At 43.3% G+C, this 22,282-nt stretch overlaps 1 pseudogene; it reads right to left on the bottom strand.

Moving 5' to 3' along the window:
• Positions 1–11,222, bottom strand: part of LOC135505639 (mRNA-capping enzyme-like) — an 87,267-nt pseudogene extending 76,045 nt beyond the window's left edge.
• Between the last annotated feature and the right edge of the window lie 11,060 nt (positions 11,223–22,282).

Here is a 22,282-nt window from a genome sequence, read left to right as displayed (position 1 = left end):
GTGGGTGGGGGTTATTAGGGGCCTCAGCACACAGCTCAATTAAAACCAGTGAGTGAGCACATCTAGCTGGTGTGAAAGAGCATTCAGTGTCACTCTTCATTAAGTCCAGATCTTTTCCACATCTACTGTCAGCCATTTGAAATGACCAGAGGGCTCTCCATCGCCTCCAACTGAACCCTCTCTCATACTCCAGTCTGTTAATGGGCCCTTAACATAGACCAGAGCTAAGGCAAATCAAATCTAAAACCTAATCGTCCACTCAGCAAATGCTTTTTTTGCCTCCTAGGAGTCCATTTTCCAGTCCCATCCACTTCACTGCAAAATGCTCAAATAAAACAGAGCGACTCGATAAGTCCTTTGTATTCTAACAAAATACAGGCTATTGCGATTAATGCAAAACTATTTCCCAAACTAAATTAAAGAGATAGTCCAATATAGTCCCATTTAAAGGGAAAATTGTACATTAAATGAGCAGACACGGAAACATGAGGGAGGCAGGAGTCGGGACACAATCCAGCCGCACAGCAATAGACAAAAGCCATCACACAGCTTTGGCCTCTCATTGAAATATCATTGAAGGAATTTCCGGCAAACATGCCATGAAGTGGAGAGCTGTGCCACTGTGAATGAATAAACCAGATTCCAATTCCCCCCCGTTTCATGTTGGCTCGAACAGATATATGGCTGTATGCAGAGGCTCTGGAGCAGATGGCCTCAGCAGCTGAACCAAGACAGTGAGTGAGGCAGGCATAATTCCAATCAAATCAAATGTTATTTGTCACATGCGCCGAATACAACAGGTGTAGACCTTACAGTGAAATGCTTACTTACAAGCCCTTAACCAACAATGCAGTTTTAAGAAAAATGAGTGTAAAAATAAATAAATTAAGTAACAAATAATTAAAGAGCAGCAGTAAAATAACAGTAGTGAAGCTATATACAGGGTGTACCGGTACAGAGTCATGTGCGGGGGGCACCAGTTAGTTGAGGTAATATGTACATGTAGTTAGAGTTAAAGTGACTATTCATAGATAATAAACAGAGTAGCAGCAGTGTAAAAGAGGGGAGGGGGGGGGCAATGCAAATAGTCTGGGTAGCCATTTGATTAACTGTTCTGGAGTCTTATGGCTTGGGGGGTAGAAGCTGTTAAGAAGCCATTTGGACCTAGACTTGGCGCTCCTACACCGCTTGCCGTGCGGTAGCAGAGAGAACAGTCTATGACTAGGGTGGCTGGTGTGTTTGACAATTGTTTTGGGCCTTCCCCTGACACCGCCTGGTAGAGGTCCTGGATGGCAGGAAGCTTGGCCCTGGTGATGTACTGGGCCGTACGCACTACCCTCTGTAGTGCCTTGCAGTCAGAGGCCGAGCAGTTGCCATAACAGGGAGTGATGCAGCCAGTCAGGATGCTCTTGATGGTGCAGCTGTAGAACATGTTCAGGATCTGAGGACCCATGCCAAATCCTTTCAGTCTCCTGATGGGGAACAGGCTTTGTTGTGCCATTTTCACAACTGTCTTGGTGTGTTTGGACCATGATAGTTTGTTGGTGATGTGGACACCAAGGAACTTGAAGCGCTCAACCTGCTCCACTACAGCCCAGTCGATGAGAAGGGGGGCGTGCTCGGTCCTCCTTTTCCTGTAGTCCAAAATCATCTCCTTTGTCAAGATCATGTTGAGGGAGAGGTTGTTATCTTGGCACCACACTGCCAGGTCTCTGACCCCCTCCATGTAGGCTGTCTCATTGTTGTTGGTGATCAGGCTTACCACTGTTGTGTCATCGGCAAACTTAATGATGGTGTTGGAGTCGTGCCTGGCCATGCAGGCATGAGTGAACAGGGAATTACAGGAGGGGACTGAGCATGCCCCCCCGGGGGTGGCCCCCGTGTTGAGGATCAGTGTGTTGGATGTGTTGTTACCTACACTTACCACTTGGGGGCGGCCCATCAGGAAGTCCAGGATACAATTGCAGAGGGAGGTGTTTAGTTCCAGGGTCCTTAGCTTCGTGATGAGCTTTGAGGGCACTATGGTGTTGAATGCTGAGCTGTAGTCAATAAATAGCATTCTCACATAGGTGTTCCTTTTGTCCAGGTGGGAATGGGCAGTGTGGAGTGCAATAGAGATTGCATCATCTGTGGATCTGTTGGGGCGGTATGAAAATTGGAGTGGGTCTAGGGTTTCTGGGATAATGGTGTTGATGTGAGCCATGACCAGCCTTTCAAAGCACTTAATGGCTACAGACGTGAGTGCTACGTGAGTGCTACGGGTTGGTAGTAATTTAAGCAAGTTACCTTAGTGTTCTTGGGCACAGGTTGAAAATGTCAGTGAAGATTCCTTGAAAGCAGCAGCTCTACCCGTTAGCTCAGTGTGAATGTTGCCTGTAATCAATGGCTTCTGGTTGGGGTATGTACGGTCACTGTGGGGACGACCTCATCAATGCACTTATTGACAAAGCCAGTGACTGATATGGTGTACTCCTCAATGCCATCAGAAGAATCCTGGAACATATTCCAGTCTGTGCTAGCAAAACAGTCCTGTAGCTTAGCATCTGCTTCATCTGACCACTTTTTTATTTAACATGTAAGCTTCCTGCTTTGCTTTTTGCTTGTAAGCAGGAATCAGGAGGATATAATTATGGTCAGAGTCGCCAAATGGAGGGCAAGGGTGTGCTTTGTACGAGTAAAGGTGGTGTAAGAGTTTTTTTCCCCTCTGGTTGCACATTTAACATGCTGGTAGAAATGAGGTAAAACAGATAAAAGTTCCCTGCATTAAAGTCCCCGGCCACTAGACAGCACCGCCTCCGGATGAGTGTTTTCCTGTTTGCTTATAGCCATATACAGCTCATTGAGTGCGGTTTGTGGTGGTAAATAGGCAGCTACGAAGAATATACATGAAAACTCTTAGTAAATAGTGTGGTCTACAGCTTATCATGAGATACTCTCCCTCAGGCGAGCAAAACCCAAAGACTCATTAGATTTCATGCACCAGCTGTTGTTTACAATATAGATAGACATCGACATCCTACTAACAAGAGACTGGGCGATCTATGATCTGTCATAAAGGGTTCAGATAGTACTGGTTGGAAGTCGAAACAGGGGTTACCAGGGGAGGTAACCCAGTCATTCATGGCTAACATTTCATACAGGACAAAAACAGGCTTCAGCACAAAGAGATCTGTGATAGTAGCTGGGACTGGGGCTGGTCCCTACTCCTGCCATGACCAGACGAGACAGATGAACAGTGGTGGGAGAAATGTGAAGACTGACAGAACTGCTAGAAACCGTCACTCTCCTCTACTCTGTTATCAGGCATTTAATGTGAACATACAGAGCTAGTTTCCCACTGATCCAGCGCAGTGCAGATCTAGTTAATTGCACCATACCCTTCAGGTGAGACATTTCAGGGCAGAGGGTGCAGGGCCTTGAATGGGAGGTTTAATAGCTTTTGGAGTATAAAAACACGCCCTTGGCCTTGTCAGAAAACTGTAGTACATGAGCAGCATTCTAACAAACACAAATATAGATGTGGCTGCTCAATATTACTAGATTTACTAGTATAATCTGCTAAGAAATATGACTAAATTTACTAGTATAATCTGATAAGAATCGAGTCGTTATTAGATTTTCTAGGGAAATCTAGTTATTTATAGAACTAATAGTAAAAAGGAATTTGTGAATAATTTGTGAATAATCAATCAGATTATTGAGTGAATTTTACAGGAATACACTCCCATAGAAACACTGGCCATTTCCACCGTTTCTTTTTGTTGATTATTTAGAGTACCATAAATATTCTCACTGATTAAAGGGGTTGATTTTCAAATCAAAGCTTTGACAATTCCACTTTTTCTTTTAATGGTGATAAGAGGCATCTACAAAGCCCTTTGGTACGAAGGCAGTCAAACTACAATAACTAAAAGCGCTACAAGTAATAGAAACTGGAATTAGTAGAACAGCGTAGGAAGCAAATGTACTCATCATCACTTTATGAAAGCGCATTAATACTTCAAAATTAATAAAACAGATTTGTTTCAAAGTGAGAAAACAATTGGAGACTAAAATGTCATCGGAAGTTTATCTATCCTGTTGTTTCGATTAGACTTTAGATGAGTCACTAAATCATGAATTAGGCTCTGCAGATTTTGCTGTGAGGAGGCAGAGTCATTAGATCTTTTATTTTGGTATTGTCCATATGTAGCTCGTTTTTGGTCACAGGCCCAGGAGTGGCTGAAGAATTGCAACATTTGCCTTGAACTAACGCTGCCGATAGCAATATTGGGTGATTTGAAAAGCCATAGTCAAACAATCAATAATATAATAATTATTTTAGCAAAAATAGTTATTTTTTATTTATAATCTGTAGAAGCTATGAGAATAGAAAGGCTCAGTACTTTTGTCAAGCATCACAGCACAGTTGAAAATGTTATATGGCAAATTGAAATCCAAAATGGATGGTGTTAAGAGATAGATGGGAGGGGTTGAATGGAGCTGAAGGGTGGAACTAATAATAAGATAACCAATGTAAAACATACGGGGTTTGTAAAATGTATATAGGTTCAGAACTTTTGTGAAATAGCACAGTTACAAATGGAAATCAAACTGGATGGACATCAGAAATAGAGGAAGGACTAAAAACAAACTAAATATAACTATCGTAAAAAAGATTGTGTCTGTAAAATGTGTATAATATGCATAAACCGAAGGTAGAAGCCTAAGTGTTATTGTTTATTAGTTTACTGCAATTGGGGGACTGGTGGTAGGGTTTGCGGGGAATAATAAAGGTATATTCTAAAAAAAGTATGTATGTCTATATAGGTATGTGTATGTATTAGAGGTCGACCGATTCTGATTTTTCAACGCCGATACCGATACCATTTATTGAAGGACCAAAAAAGCCGATACCGATTAATCGGCGGCCGATTTTTTACAAATGTATTTGTAATAATGACAATTACAACAATACTGAATGAACACTTATTTTATCTTAATATAATACATCAATAAAAATCAATTTAGCCTAATGAAACATGTTCAATTTGGTTTAAATAATGCAAAAACAAAGTGTTGGAGAAGTAAAAGTGCAATATGTGTCATGTAAAAAAGCTAACGTTTGAGTTCCTTGCTCAGAACATGAGAACATATGAAAGTTTGTGGTTCCTTTTAACATGAGACTTCAATATTCCAATGTAAGAGGTTTTAGGTTGTAGTTAATATAGTATTTATAGGACTATTTCTCTCTATATCATTTGTATTTCATATACCTTTGACTATTGGATGTTCTTATAGGCACTATAGTATTGCCATTGTAACAGTATAGCTTCCGTCCCTCTCCTCGCCCCTACCTGGGCTCGAACCAGGAACACATCGACAACAGCCACACTCGAAGCAGCGTTACCCATCGCTCCACAAAAGCTACTCCAAGTCTCAGAGCGAGTGACGTTTGAAACGCTATTAGCGCACATCCAGCTAACTAGCTCGCCATTTCACATCGGTTACACCAGCCATTAGGCTGATAGGCTTGAAGTCATAAACAGCGCTGTGCTTGCGAAGAACTGCTGGCAAAACGCACACAAGTGCTGTTTGAATGAATGCTTACGAGCCTGCTGCTGCCTACCATCGCTCAGTCAGACTGCTCTATCAAATCATAGACTTAATTATAACATAATAACACACAGAAATACGAGCCTTTGGTCATTAATATGGTCGAATCCGGAAACGATCATTTCGAAAACAAAACGTTTATTATTTCAGTGAAATACGGAACCGTTAGGTTTTTTATCTAACGGGTGGCATCCCTAAGTCTAAATGTTCTTGTTACAATGCACAACCTTGAATGTTATGTCATAATTACGTAAAATTCTGGCAAATTAGTTCTCAATGAGCCAGGCAGCCCAAACTGTTGCATATACCCTGACTCTGCGTACAATGAACGCAAGAGAAATTACACAATTTCACCTGGTTAATATTGCCTGCTAACCTGGATTTTTTTTAGCTAAATATGCAGGTTTAAAAATATATACTTCTGTGTATTGATTTTAAGAAAGGCATTGGTGTTTATGGTTAGGTAGCCGTCCAACGATTGTGCTTTTTTCGCAAATGCGCTTTTGTTAGTTCATCCCCAGCATTGCATCGATTATATGCAACGCAGCACACGCTACATAAACAAGTAATATCCTCAATCCTTGTTTAGTTATAACTAGTGATTATGATTGATTGATTGTTTTTTTATAAGATAAGTTTAATGCTAGTTAGCAACTTACCTTGGCTTCAACTGCATTCGCATAACAGGCAGGGTCCTCGTGGAGTGCAATGAGAGGCAGGTGGTTAGAGCGTTGGACTAGTTAACTGTAAGGTTGCAAGATTGGATCCCCCGAGTGGACAAGGTGAAAATCTGTTGTTCTGCCCCTTAACAAGGCAGTTAATCCACCGTTCCTAGGCCGTCATTGAAAATAAGAATGTGTTCTTAACTGACTTGCCTAGTTAAATAATGGTAAAAAAAAAAATAATAATTAAATCGGCCCTAATTAATTGGCTATTCCGATTAATCTGTTGACCTCTAGTATGTATATATGTATGTATTGTGTATGGATATATATATATTTAACCCCCAAAATGTGTGGGTGATTGGAAATGCAGACAATTACATTGATGGAAGCAACAATCTTTCCACAATATTAAGCTGTTCCACGCCTTAAAAAAAAAGTTGGGGAAAAAAAGAAAAAAGTCACAAATTAGGAACTTGTAGCATGTTATACCACCACCACCTCAGACTTGGGAAGAGCTGGCACAGTGTGTGTTTGTGTGTGTTACCTTTCGTGCTGCGTGGATGTCGAAAATTGGCTTGTTCCTGACACTGAAGGGCTCCTTGGTCTTGTCGATCTGTCCCGTCTTCATCTTCTCCACCCTAGGGGAAATGATCTCTTTCTCTTTTCACAATAGCCGAACATTGACATCACACTGGCCTACCCTGAAAAGACAAACAAATCAATAATAATCTTTGAGTGTAAGGCTTTGTGTTCCCATAATTTATTTGAGAAGGAATGGATGCAAAACCTGACTTACTAATGCAATGTCAATCAAAGTAGGGCTAATATCTCCCCACAGTTCAATGGTTCATATTCATATTTTCAAATGACATCCAATCTCTCATCTTCCGCTTGATAGATTGTCTAGATATGACAAGGAGACGGGCTGCCAATCCAGTGCCATGGCAACTGTGTACAGGTCTGAATAATCATGAACTGATGAACTGAAGAGAGAGAGAGAGAGAGAGAGAGAGAGAGAGAGAGAGAGAGAGAGAGAGAGAGAGAGAGAGAGAGAGAAAGAGAGAGAAAAGAGGGACAGAGAAAGAGAAAAGACAGCGAGAGAGATAGAGGGGTAAAGGGAGAGAAAGATATTGTTGAGTTCTCTTGGGGTAGCTAGACCCAGAGTCATCATATCTCTAAGGCAGTTAGAAGCCACAGGCAATGAGCATATATTCAATAAACATTTTAGTGAGGTCACCATGCCAACGGGTCTCGTCTAATGTCCTCCACTCCTGTTTTCACACAGTTTCTGAGAAAAGGAGCCTTTAGCTTCAGACAGACCAGAGTAACATTTTACGTCTCCCAAACCTCAGGGCTCACAAGGGCCACACTTCAGGGGCGTATTCATTAGGTACCAAACGGTCAGTCTGTTTTCTTCCGTTTGGTGCCTAATGAATACGACCCTGAAAACGGGCAGAAACAAGGATGGACTACAAGACCTAAATTTGCCAAGGAAGGAGCTGGACGTAGCTGAGACAGAAGCAACTTATTAGTAAAACGAACACAGCATCTTAGTGGCTTCATAAAGGCTCTTATCTCAGTTACTGTAATGTCCACGGGAAGTCAAGTTTACATTCACATTCCAACGCTTAGTTATACATACAGCAAAGGGAATACAAAACTCTGCAGCAAGAAAATAGCACAAAAAATAATATTCACTAAAGTGAATGAAATAGAATGAGAATAAAGAAATGATGAAGTACTAATAATAGAGCTGCAGAGTGACAATATGGCCTCAGCTAATGGGGATCCTAATACAAATTAGAATTCCTACAGTAGCCTTCCCTTTCTGATGGCAGTCTTGTCTGCTTGGATCTGCTTCATTAAAAACACCAGCCCCATTGACTCATTAGCAGGAGCGGACCACTGGAGGTGCTGACAGGCAGGCTGAGTGTTAACTGCATTACAGACTATGCACCATCTTCATCATTCACTATCATCATCCTAGTCATCCTCATGTTCTTCATCATCATAGACTCAGCATTCTACTTTCTATTGACTTCTCATAGGGCCTTGATGTAGCGTAGCCTACATGCAAATAGTATTGACACTGATTGTGGGTTTTCTGATCTGGCTGTGGTAACACTCCGGTAAGCAAAATGAAAGACATGACTGGCTGGCTGACTGCTTCAAGTGTAAATTGCGGTGGAGTAGTTGGAAGGCACTCCTATTGGGTTTATAATTGAGTTTTACACAAGCTATGTATTCCTTGTTATAAATTGGGTGGGTTAAGCCCTGAATGCAGATTGTCTGACAGCCGTGGTATATCAGAACGTATACCACGAGTATGACAAAACATTTATTTTTACTGCTGTAATTATGTTGGTAACCAGTTTAAGGAACCTCGGGGATGTGTGGTATATGGCCAATATACCACGACTAAGGGCTGTTCTTATGCATGACGCATGGTGGAGTGCCTTGATACAGCCCTTAGCCGTGAAATATTGCCCATATACCAAACCTCTGAGGTGCCTTATTACTATGATAAACTGGTTACCAACATAATTAGAGCAGTAAATGAATTGGATAGTGTATAAATACACCCAGTCACTACAAAGATACAGGTGTCCTTCCTAACTCAGTTGCCGGGGAGGAAGGAAACCATGAGGCTGATGGTAACTTCAGAAAAGTGTTTAATGGCTGTGATAGGAGAAAAATACTAATACTAACCTAATTGACAGAGTGAAAAGAAGAAAGCCTGTACATAATACTAATATTACAAAGCATGCATCCTGTTTGCAATAAGGCACTAAAGTAATGTGGAAAAACAATTACATTTTTATAATGAATGCAAAGTGTTATGTTTGGGGCAAATCCAAAACAACACATCACTGAGTACCACTCCATATTTTCAAGCATAGTGGTGGTTGCATCATGTTATGTGTATGCTTGTAAATTGTTAAGGACTGGGGAGTTTTTCAGGATAAAAAATAAACGGAATGGAGCTAAGCACAGGCAAATCCTAGAGGAAAAACTGCTTCAGTCTGCTTTCCACCAGACACTGGGAGAGGAATTCACCTTTCAGCAGGACAATAACCTACAACACAAGGCCACATCTACACTGAAGTTGCTTACCAAGAAGACAGTCAATGGTTGTCTGGGATCCCGAGAGGTGGTCTAAGGCACTGCATCGCAGTGCAGAGGCGTCAACTACAGACCCGGGTTCGATCCCGGGCTGTATTCCAACCGCCGGTGATTGGGAGTCCCATAGGGCGGTGCACAATTGGCCCAGTGTCGTCTGGGTTAGGGGAGGGTTTGGCCAGGGGGCTTTACTTGGCTCGTTGCACTCTAGCGACTCTGTGGAAGGCCGGGCGCCTACAGGCTGACCTCGGTCGTCAGGTGAACGGTGTTTCCTCCGACACATTGGTGCGGGTGGATGTTTCGGGGGGAGGCAAGATTCAACCTTTGCTTCCGAGCCTGTTGGGGAGTTGCAGCGATGAGACAGGAATGAAATTGGAGAGGAAAAAGGTGGTAAAAACACACACACAAAAAAAACGTTGTCCATCAATGATCAATAACCAACTTGCCAGAGCTTGAAGAATTTTTTTAAAGAATAATGGGCAAATGTTGTACAATCCAGGTGTGCAAAGCTATTAGTGACTTACCCAGAAAGACTCACAGCTGTATTCGCTGCCAATGGTGATTATAACATGTATTGACTCAGGGGTGTGAATAAATTAGATATTTTTGTATTTCATTTTCAATACATTTGCAAAAATGTAAACAAAAAATATGATTTCACTTTCTCATTATAGAGAATTGTGTGTAGATCTAAAAAAAATAGTTAATCCATTTTGAATTCAGGCTGTAACACAACAAATTGTTGAATAGGTCAAGGTCGCAGCAGGTAGCCTAGCGGTTAAGAAGTTGGGCCAGTAACCGAAAGGTTGCTGGGTTGAATCCCCGAGCTGACTAGATGAAAAATCTGTCAATGTGCCCTTGAGCAAGGCACTTTGCTCCTGTAAGTTGCTCTGTATAAGAGCATCTGCTAAGTGACCAAAAAAAGTATCAATGTGTGTATTCTGCACCATTGTGTAAAGGCCATGCCTCTCCTCAAGAGCTTTGTGTGGTATCAAAGAGCATTACAGGAGGATGAAGGTCTTACATGTAAGGCAGGGATTGATGGTACTGGGTTGGATTTGGTCCTACAAACTGCATCTTTAATGTGAGCCGAATGTGGTCTAGTTTAGGGTCAGTTCAATACTTTCACACTGGGAAAACACAGGGGCAATTAAGAATATTTCCTTTACACTTCTGAGAGCTTTATTGTGTGGTATCAAAAGAGCCTTATGGGGAGATATATATATATATATCTTAAAAGTGATTTAAATAGGCAAGTCAGTTAAGAACAAATTCTTATTTACAACAACCAAACCCGGACGACGCTGGGCCAATTGGGAGTCCCATAGGGTGGAACACAATCACAGCCAGTTGTGATACAGCCTTGATTCGAACCAGGGTGTCTGTAGTGACACCTCCAGCACTGAGATGCAGTGCCTTAGACTGCTGCGCCACACGGGAGGCTGAGTCTTTAACGTAAAGCAGGGGAATCAAGGAGGACCTTATGGTTGTGTGTTGGGTTAGCGATAGTATGCTTTTGGAGCTGACTGTGCTCTATTGGATACTTTGGGTCATTTCAATACTTTTCTGCTTGGAGACTGACCTACCCAAATGAAGAACTGATGGACTGACTGCATTTAGGGCCTCTCGGTGCTAGCAGGAGTCATAGCTGAGGAGCTCATCACTGTGTAGGGACAGAGGACCATCAACAACTGAACCTTCTATAAAGCAGCTCAGGGGATAATACCCCACATATCAAGAGTGCTGCTGTGAGGGCTAATTACAATGCTGTTTGATTCAACTTTAGCGAAAGTGAAGCTCTTCAGAAGCTGTATATTACCTCAGCAGCAGCTTCTGTGACATGGCTCGTCTCCAACTCTTTAATATCCTGTCTGCATACCAAATGGCACCAGATTCCCTATGTAGTGCACAACATTTAACCAGTTCCCATAGGGCTCTTGTCAAAAGTAGTACACTATATTGTAAATAGGGTGCCATCTGGGATGAAGCCACAACCTGTAAAGACGCCTATATGCCTGGTAGGCTCAGCGATGTTGCTTAGGCTTTGTGAGGGCAAATACAATTACGTGAACACACAGTGAGACGAAAAGCGAGAGTATAGTTAATTTATTTTAAGAAGATTTATCAGCTTTGAGTGAGAATTGAATCCAATGCACAGCAACTCAAAGCAGAGCTTCATGTTCCCGGAGCAACAACTGGTATCAAAGCCAACCAGTTTTACACCATCTGTCAGATGTGTCATCAGGCGAGAGAACCAGAACGACGTGACACAGCTACAAAACAATCATTCTGGGCATGTGCAGTCCTCCCTTCAGACTCTCTGCTCAGGTACAGTTCAGAGTTTAGTATACCTGCTATAAGAGTTTTTTTTACATTTATTTTACCTTTATTTAACTAGGCAAGTCAGTTAGGAACAAATTCTTAATTTCAATGGCAGCCTAGGAACAGCAGGTTAACTGCCTGTTCAGGGGCAGAACTACAGTTTTGTACCTTGTCAGCTCGGGAATTTGAACTTGCAACATTCCGGTTACTAGTCCAACGCTCTAACCACTAGGCTACCCTACCACCTCAGGTAGCCAAGTGCAAGAAAGACCACCCTTCTCCAACCTTGTTCTTACTTATCCATTTAGTTTTTCCCACAAAAAATGGTAAATGCAAAGTGGAACCTTTTGAAAGTTTGAAAAGCGCATAAACCTGACCCAGGCAAAGTACAAATCTCTATAGGAGTCGATTATCATTATTAATTTCATGGGACTTTATTTGTATGGACAGAAAAGCCTAAGATTATGCAAGGAAGACATCAATGCATGGCAAATGTATGCGAGATAGAAAATAACCTAATTCAATTTACCCCCCCCCAAAAAAACAAATATCGTCTCAGTATACTGAATTAATTGGAAAAGCTGCATAGAATGAAGCAAGGAAACACGCTTATAATCTCAGGAATGGGTTCATTAATACAGAAATAGTACTATTCAAGCCACAATCCAGAGCATCATATAAGAGCTCTTAGGGGGGTCAACCAAGGATGCAGGAAGGAATCTACAGTACCAGTCAAAAGTTTGGACAACTACTCATGGACATCTTTCTTTATTTTTACTATTTTCTACATTGTAGAATATTAGGGAAGACACCAAAACTATGAAATAACATTTAGTAACCAAAAATATTTGAGATTCTTCAAAGTAACCTCCCTTTGCCTTGATGACAGCTTTGCAAACTCTTGCCATTCTTTAAACCAGCTTCATGAGGTAGTCACCTGGTATGCATTTTACATTTACAGGTGTGCGTTGTAAAAAGTTAATTTGTGGAATTTCGTTCCTTCTCAATGCGTTTGTTGCCAATCAGTTGTGTTGTGACAAGGTAGGTTTGGTATGCAGAAGATAGCCCTGTTTGGTAAAAGACCAAGTCCATATTATGGCAAGAACAGCTCAAATAAGCAAAGAGAAACGACAGTCCATCACTACTTAAGACATAAAGGTCAGTCAATCTGAACATTTTAAAGAACTTCAAATGTTTCTTCAAGTGCAGTCGCAAAAAACCATCACACTCTATGATGAAACTGGCTCTCATAAGGACCGCCACAGGAAAGGAAGACAAAGAGTTACCTCTGCTGCAGAGGATAAGTTCATTACCAGTTAATAGCCTCAGAAATTTCAGCCCAAATAATTGCTTCATAGAGTTCAAGTAACAGACATCTCAACATCAACTGTTCAGAGGAGAATTAGGCCTTCATGGTCAAATTGCTGCAAAGAAACCACTACGAAAGGACACCAATAAGAAGAAGAGACTTGTTGGGCCAGGAAACACGAGCAATGGACATTAGACCAGTGTAAATCTGTCCTTTGGTCTGATGAGTCCAAATTTGAGATTTTTGGTTCCAACCCCCGTGTCTTTGTAAGATGCAGAGTAGGTGAACGGATGATCTCTGCATGTGTGGTTCCCACCGTGAAGCATGGAGGAGGAGGTATGATGGTGTGGCAGTGCTTTGCTGGTGACACCATCTGATTTATTTAGAATTCAAGGCACACTTAACCAGCATGACTACCACAGCATTCTGCAGCGATACGCCATTCATGGGACTTTATTTGTAGTCAGAAAAGCCAAAAATGATGCGAGGAAGAGACATGCATGACAAATGTATGCGAGATGGAAAGTAACCTAATTCAAAAGAAAGGTGTCCATGAGTAGGTGTCCAAACTTTGACTGGTACTGTAGATTCCTTCCTGCATCCTTGGCTGACTTACACCCCCCCCCCGCCACACAAACACACAGACAAACAGACCCCACCCCCACACAGACAGACATACACACCACCCCCCCCCCCAGAATATGCTGAGTGGCTGGCTCTATACCCAGGAGCAGATATCCCATGCCACTTACTGTAGCCACCAGGTGACTGGTGAGGCAGAAGGGACTGGAGGTGACAAGGCTTCACACGCCCACAGACCAGTTACCTTAGCAGGCACGACAGAGTAATGAGTCCTACTGGGTTGCCACGCAACAGGCTCCCTCCGAGAGTTCCCTCGAACACACATGCCTTACACAATGAGAACATCATTTCATTCTGCCACACCTAATGACACACCTGACTGCAATAGGAACATTAGGGGGACATCTGTGTATAATGTCAATTGCAGAAATGCAGAAATGACTTGGCCATTGGCTGTTTAATTTCAAGTCAATGTCTTTCCATTACAAAATCCAAAAAGCAGAAACGGTGATGAAATATATTAAATATGGAGATAAATCTACAGTAACATTGTGTGTTTATCATGACCCAGCTCTTGGATTCTCCTGTTGGTGGCTGACAGTGAGTGGTATGGTTTAACTCTGGAGCCGACACAGACAGGACCTTTCCAGGAAAACAAAAAAAGGCTTATTTCATAACCCCTGGCAACAGCAGAAAAGATCATTTTCTCCCCCTTGTCTCCGGGTGGTGATTGAGGTCAAGCAATGTCATGTTTTCGAGAGGCACCTAGTCATAGACAAGGGACCAGCATTGTGGCATCGTGTAGGATGACTGTTGAAGTAATGTACCGTAACAGAGTAATGCAGCATGAAGTGATAATCCATATCAAACAAACTGTAACAGTAGCCAATCGACTCTGTTCTACTGCACACAACTCCAACCTAAGCTTTGTAACCTCATCCTTTCCTTTCAAAGATTACAGCCACATAGGCCCAAATGGATAGATCATTATTACAACCCACTTGTCTTCAAGAACACATCGTCTTCTACAATAATGATCTGACGAAGGAGCAATGATTCTGGCAGCAAAGCAGACAAGCGATTAGAGAATAGTGGCGATTGATTGTGTCTTGACAAAATAAGTTGTGACTGTCTCTGTGTGGAGCCTGGTGCCTAGGCTGGGCAGTCTGACTGGGATGATAGAGCAGGCCAATAATGGGCTGGGTACTGGGGATCAATTGTGCAGCGCTTAATGACGGCTCGGGGAGCTACACAGCGCTGCTAACCTCTGTACCGCCACCTCCATCCTAGCCCCCACCACTGCCTTCACCAAGACCCTCTACTTCCCTCCCTGTGTGATCCACTGATCGATGGCGGCAGGAGGCGACACACTCCACATAATGGCCTCAATCCATCCTCCTGGAATCCATCCTCCTGGAATCCATCCTTTCTATTATTAGGACAGAACAGGGACTGACAGACTGGCTGGCAGACTGTTTCATGCACGCGCATTCATCTCTGAGCCTGCCTGGTAAAGGCCTAGCTAGCCTAGCATTGAGATTGGCATCAGCACCGGCTATGAGTTCATTAGACAACAGTAGGAATATTATCTGTTAATAGCCTATATGCCATTTCCCCCTGAAATAAACCACAGCAATCTCACAGCTCAGTGAAAATGTGTGATGTGGATGAAGCCAGGGAATACAAAATCAACGTGCGTCCCGAGTAGTACCCTATTCCTTACTGGGACCATAGGGCTCTGGTCAAAGGTAGTATACTATGTTGGGGATAGGGTGCCATTTGGGATTCAACTTTAGTCTTCTATAACAAATATTCTCTGTACATAGATGTCAGTGGGAATGATCGCCCAGGTAACTAATTAGCAGTAAATTGACAATTAGTTTCAGTTGAGAAGAAGACCATCAAGCTCAATGCTCCTTAGCGGAGTGTCTTCAGTAGTTGGTGTATACAACAGAACTTGTGAAATAGAAAAACAAACATGTGATTTGTGGAAGTTAAACATTCAGAAAGTCTGAGGACTACAAACATGCAAAACAGGATTGTGGTCCAGGGAGGCAACTCTGAAATGGCTGTGATAGAGATGTACTTTTAAATGTTTTTGCAAAAACATGTTTAGCGATTGGCAGATTGGCTGCTGTGACGTTAGCATGTGCATCCTGGACAGTGTCCTGGATGTTTACGGTCAGGTTTTACTGAGTCCTGCTGGCTGACTGGCTGACCAGAGTGGAGGGGTCTGGGGAGCAGGCAGATTGAGCTCCGCTCCTCTCCTCCTAGGCAGCATTCATCAGTCTGACACACAGACTGGCTGCCACCATGGACAGACTCAGGGCTAACAATGTAGATAGAGATATTAACTATTAAACACAGGGGTCAGAGGGGCTGCTGATGGGGCTTTAGTGTGCCAATAGACCTGGTGTACTGGCTGACCTTGGGCATACTGACTAAGGCCTGGTATGTCTGGCACCTCGTCAGGGAATGACAGGGGCAACACATCAGAGGCCACACATTTTCAGCTGACCAGGCACAGAAGGCACGGCACTACTCACGTTGAGTTTAATGATGTCATAGATCAGGTAGAGCGGGACGGGCTGGCCGTTCACCTTGTCGATAATCATCTCCTGTGGAAACAAGAGACAGAAAGGTGTCCAGAGGGGGTGGTCAGGACATTTTAGACAGACAGAGACACATAGAGAGACAGAGACACAGACAGAAAGACACAGAGAGAGCGACAGACAGAAAGACACAGAGAGAGCGACAGACAGAAAGACACAGAGAGAGCGACAGACAGAAAGCGACAGACAGACCAGAGCAAACTTTCCCACTCAGACAATAAGAGGAGCATCCTGGAAAGTGCCGGTCCAACAGCGCGGGGTAACTAAGCCCTCTCAAAGGGGCCGGCTGCGTCTCCTGAGGAGTGCGTACGGCAGCCTGCGGCACACACCAGGAATTACTGGGGAGAGGAACAGCAAATGGCAGGCAGCGGCAGAAATAGATTTAAACATTCATTATTCAACAGCGTGGAGTTGAGAATCAGGTACATCAGAGCTGAGGAGAGGCCCAACTGACACATGACTGAGTTTATAGTGATGTCATGCAACTAGGTGGTGCAGGGAGAGAAAGAGAGGACGAGAGAGTATGAATTATACAGTACACACCACCATTCTGACACATTTCCATAGGAACATTAAGGGAAATACTGCTATCTGCTATACTATTATGACATTTCACTCTAGTTTGTCCTTTTAACGGATTTTACTCATCAACTATTTACTCAAATGTGAGTGTATAATCGCAGGCAAATATAAGACAACACTTACTCAAATGATGACACTACAGCAGTGAACTACAGGACAATCAGCAAGCTTTGATTCTCACTGACATTGGACAAGTTGTTGTGAATTTCTCTGGGGGAGATGAAGACAGTTCTGCAGACATGAGTTGACATACAACACATTGAGACACAAAGCCTATCCTACCCCTCTTTTACGCTGCTGCTACTCTGTTTATCATCTATAAAGTCACTTGAACTCTACCTACATACAGTGCCTTGCGAAAGTATTCGGCCCCCTTGAACTTTGCGACCTTTTGCCACATTTCAGGCTTCAAACATAAAGATATAAAACTGTATTTTTTTGTGAAGAATCAACAAGTGGGACACAATCAGGAAGTGGAACGACATTTATTGGATATTTCAAACGTTTTTAACAAATCAAAAACTGAAAGATTGGGCGTGCAAAATGATTCAGCCCCCTTAAGTTAATACTTTGTAGCGCCACCTTTTGCTGCGATTACAGCTGTAAGTCGCTTGGGGTATGTCTCTATCAGTTTTGCACATCGAGAGACTGAAATGTTTTCCCATTCCTCCTTGCAAAACAGCTCGAGCTCAGTGAGGTTGGATGGAGAGCGTTTGTGAACAGCAGTTTTCAGTTCTTTCCACAGATTCTCGATTGGATTCAGGTCTGGACTTTGACTTGGCCATTCTAACACCTGGATATGTTCATTTTTTAACCATTCCATTGTAGATTTTGCTTTATGTTTTGGATCATTGTCTTGTTGGAAGACAAATCTCCGTCCCAGTCTCAGGTCTTTTGCAGACTCCATCAGGTTTTCTTCCAGAATGGTCCTTAATTTGGCTCCATCCATCTTCCCATCAATTTTAACCATCTTCCCTGTCCCTGCTGAAGAAAAGCAGGCCCAAACCATGATGCTGCCACCACCATGTTTGACAGTGGGGATGGTGTGGTCAGGGTGATGAGCTGTGTTGCTTTTACGCCAAACATAACGTTTTGCATTGCTGCTAAAAAGTTCAATTTTGGTTTCATCTGACCAGAGCACCTTCTTCCACATGTTTGGTGTGTCTCCCAGGGGGCTTGTGGCAAACTTTAAACAACACTTTTTATGGATATCTTTAAGAAATGGCTTTCTTCTTGCCACTCTTCCATAAAGGCCAGATTTGTGCAATATACGACTGATTGTTGTCCTATGGACAGAGTCTCCCACCTCAGCTGTAGATCTCTGCAGTTCATCCAGAGTGATCATGGGCCTCTTGGCTGCATCTCTGATTAGTCTTCTCCTTGTATGAGCTGAAAGTTTAGAGGGACGGCCAGGTCTTGGCAGATTTGCAGTGGTCTGATACTCCTTCCATTTCAATATTATCGCTTGCACAGTGCTCCTTGGGATGTTTAAAGCTTGGGAAATCTTTTCGTATCCAAATCCGGCTTTAAACTTCTTCACAACAGTATCTCGGACCTGCCTGGTGTGTTCCTTGTTCTTCATGATGCTCTCTTTCGCAAGGCACTGTACATATTACCTCAACTAACCTGTGCCCCCGCTGCTATTTTACTGCTGCTCTTTAATTATTTGTTATTATTATTTAAATGTATCTATTTTTTTTACCTAACACCTATTTTTCTTAACTGCATTGTTAGTTAAGGGCTTGTAAAGTAAGCACCATCACTGTCAGGTCTACACCTGTTGTATTCGGCGCATGAGACAGATACAATTTGATGATTGCAATGTTAAACAAACCATACAAATCTATGAAGAAAGACTACTGTTAACAAAACATTGTTTAACTCAAGCCTTGGGCCGTAGTTTACCCAGGCCTGGACTGTCACATCTGCAGTGTCTGCTGCTTCCAAAGCCTCCTAATGTGTACCCTGCACAAAGACACAAAACCCACCAGCTCAATCAGTAACACTGAGTTACTAAGAGGAAAAATACACCTGCTTAGCATAAGACTGCTCAGAGCAGAATAATCATCTGAGGAAAAGAGATTGATGGCTAAGCAAACTCACCTCCCACATAACTGGGCTGCTGTACAGAATGCAGGGCTGTGTACACAGGCATGAAGCATAAAGACAGCTAGCCTCTTCTCTCCTCGGTTCCCATTAGGGACGGTGATAAGTGACTGGTGTCTTGTGCACCTGCTGTTTGGGGAGCGCTGGGACCGAGTAAAGAGCACTATATATGGAACAGGGTGCCATTTCAGATGCCGCCTAGGTCACCTCACCCAGGTCCCAGCACAAGAGAGAGATGGGACAGAAATCCCAGGAAAGAATAAAGACAGGGTGGCATGCCTCAAATTTCCCTGCGGCCTTGGCAGCCATGCACATTGATGCCCCCTTGTGTGGCCAGAATGCCCCTAAAAAAAAATCCATTGTGCCCTTGGGCTGAATATAATAATTCTAATTCCCTTCTCCCGGCTACCAATCGCACCTCCTCGAAGCACCTTTTACTCACATGGCTCTCTCAGATATATCAATTCTTATTAGCCAATGCCTGTCATGTGACCGGGTTTTGCTCACAAGAATCGCAGCTCTGAAGAAGGCTACAAGAAAAGACAGACCCGTCGAGAGATGCAATGGCGCGTGTTCTTATCCAAATCTGAGGTGCATATTGAAGATGTTAGAAGAACTGTCCACATTCTGGTTTATAACCTTGGTGCCCTGGCAGATTGGGCACCTCTTGAAGGCCTGAGGGGCAAGACATTCGTAGCGAGTGAGAGGGAGAGACACAGACAGACAGAAAAGAGAGAGAGAAAGACAGACAAAGACAGAGAGGGGAGAGAGAGAGTGTAGCAAATCAGATACATATTGAATGCAGTAGATCGATTGCATGAAATCTAACTTCAAAGTTTCACTCCAACTGAAATTGACTTGCATATTACATGGATATAATCATATTCAAACAGCTGCTTCATAATTACTCAGAGCCACATATTCAACGGCATCTTTTACAGTTTAAATCCAAACATGGTGGGATTAATAAAGTATCTGGGGAACAAAACTGCATCAAACTTCAAATACTGAACTCACCTCAACCTCTACCTACAGAAACAACCACATTATATTCTACAGCACAAAGACACTTTCAAACCAATTCTCTCCTCGACTGACACAACTGGATGACAAAAAAAGACAGACTGATATCTTGTGATTTACATCCTAAAGCCGCTCTACTTCAATGCAAATGTGCCAGCCTGCAGTTAGAGACAGCCATATCTTCAAATAGCATGATGTGCTGCTACGTTCACCGGCAGCGACGAGGTAGGGGAGTTGTTTCACTCATTGAGGAAGTTTTTGCACTAATCCTGAATTAGTTCTCAGGCTTTTGCAGGTGAGATACGGGACTTAGTTTGCATTAAGAAATGCGCTGCCCTTTCCTTGGCCTCGGGAAGATCACATAAGCCTGCAGTACAAAGACAGTCCTTCTGGATGCATATTAACGTTTGATTATGAGGAACTTTGAGAAAGCTCTGACTGCATCTACAGTACAGGACTGGAGGCAAAGCCATGAAGACAATGTTGATCCAGTCTTCGAAGAGGAGTGGTGTTCGGCCTTAATGTAGTTATACACTCTTGAGCACTACTTTGACTCCTATCATTCTTCAATGCCCCTGTCCCAGTGAAACACATCAGATCTAATCCTACTGCTGAGGACCTTCGTTTCATTACAATATTGTCATGCAATAGAGAGGCGTGTAAAACAGGATATTGCTGAAAGTCAAGTTAATCTGGGTTCTCTAAGACGTTCCATTAACATGGATGGTGGTGGAGAGAGAACTGTGGGAGCATGGTGGGGCAGACTGCAGACCCCAACTGTTAAGTATCCCACAGCCTGCCACGCCACCTCCGTTCTTACTGCCTGATCCCTCCATCAGATTTCCATGCCTTCAATAGAATGCAAAGAACAAAGAGCAAAGAGCAAACAAAAGCTGTCATGCCAACTGCTCCTCTGTTTCAGTAAATTAATAAACAATCTAAGTCAACATGAAAACTGTTTTGATTAAGAGGAGTAAAGTCAACCCATGAAAGTCAACAACAGGGGAGCTGAGAGGATAGGATCAAACAAAAATTGAGGACACACACTTCCTGCTTACAATCAACACAAACAAAAACCCGCTCAGCAATGTGCAATTACATGGCAGAGTTGATCAATCCAATTATATGCTTCCAGTAGACTGACCGGCAGCAGTTCTCTCTCCATCAACAAATGCCAAGTGAAGCAGGATGTTTTAATGAGCAACACAGTATCGGTTAGCGCTTTATTTCTAAAGGTTAAGTAGCCTAATCAACGCATCCTAAAACAGTGGCAAATGAGCTTGCACCCCATTACACCACTTTATAACATTAGTGCAATCATGTTGCGCTGACTGCACCAAGCTTTTTCTGCAAACTTCTAAATTAATACAAAGACGGGCCATGCCTGGCCTGTTGGATGGCGAAGAGAACCACTTCTAAAAATGCAGTGACAGATGTACAGCTCTCCAAAGGAGAGGAGACTGGTGACAGATGTATAGCTCTCCAGAGGAGAGGGGACTGGTGACAGATGTACAGCTCTCCAGAGGAGAGGGGACTGGTGACAGATGTACAGCTCCCCAGAGGAGAGGGGACTGGTGACAGATGTACAGCTCTCCTGAGGAGAGGGGACTGGTGACAGATGTACAGCTCTCCAGAGGAGAGGGGACTGGTGACAGAAGTACAGCTCTCCAGAGGAGAGGGGACTGGTGACAGATGTACAGCTCTCCAGAGGAGAAGGGACTGGTGACAGATGTATAGCTCTCCAGAGGAGAGGGGACTGGTGACAGATGTACAGCTCTCCAGAGGAGAGGGGACTGGTGACAGATGTACAGCTCCCCAGAGGAGAGGGGACTGGTGACAGATGTACAGCTCCCCAGAGGAGAGGGGACTGGTGACAGATGTACAGCTCTCCAGAGGAGAGGGGACTGGTGACAGATGTACAGCTCTCCAGAGGAGAGGGGACTGGTGACAGATGTACAGCTCTCCAGAGGAGACGGGAACTGGTGACAGATGTACAGCTCCCCAGAGGAGAGGGGACTGGTGACAGATGTACAGCTCTCCAGAGGAGAGGGGACTGGTGACAGATGTACAGCTCTCCAGAGGAGACGGGAACTGGTGACAGATGTACAGCTCTCCAGAGGAGAGGGGACTGGTGACAGATGTACAGCTCTCCAGAGGAGAGGGGACTGGTGACAGATGTACAGCTCCCCAGAGGAGAGGGGACTGGTGACAGATGTACAGCTCCCCAGAGGAGAGGGGACTGGTGACAGAGATGGATGGCAGATCACTGCCAACTTTACTGCATTTTCTACAGTGTGAGCAGCAGTAAGAACAAAAAAAGCCTTAATCATATATGGATTAGACCTAATTAATTTGCCATCTATACC

Source organism: Oncorhynchus masou, chromosome 19 (assembly GCF_036934945.1).
Source record: "Oncorhynchus masou masou isolate Uvic2021 chromosome 19, UVic_Omas_1.1, whole genome shotgun sequence".
In the NCBI taxonomy this organism is placed as follows: Eukaryota; Metazoa; Chordata; class Actinopteri; order Salmoniformes; family Salmonidae; genus Oncorhynchus; species Oncorhynchus masou.
The sequence above is the reverse complement of the archived record's forward strand: the minus strand, read 5'-3'. Positions and strand labels throughout refer to the sequence as shown.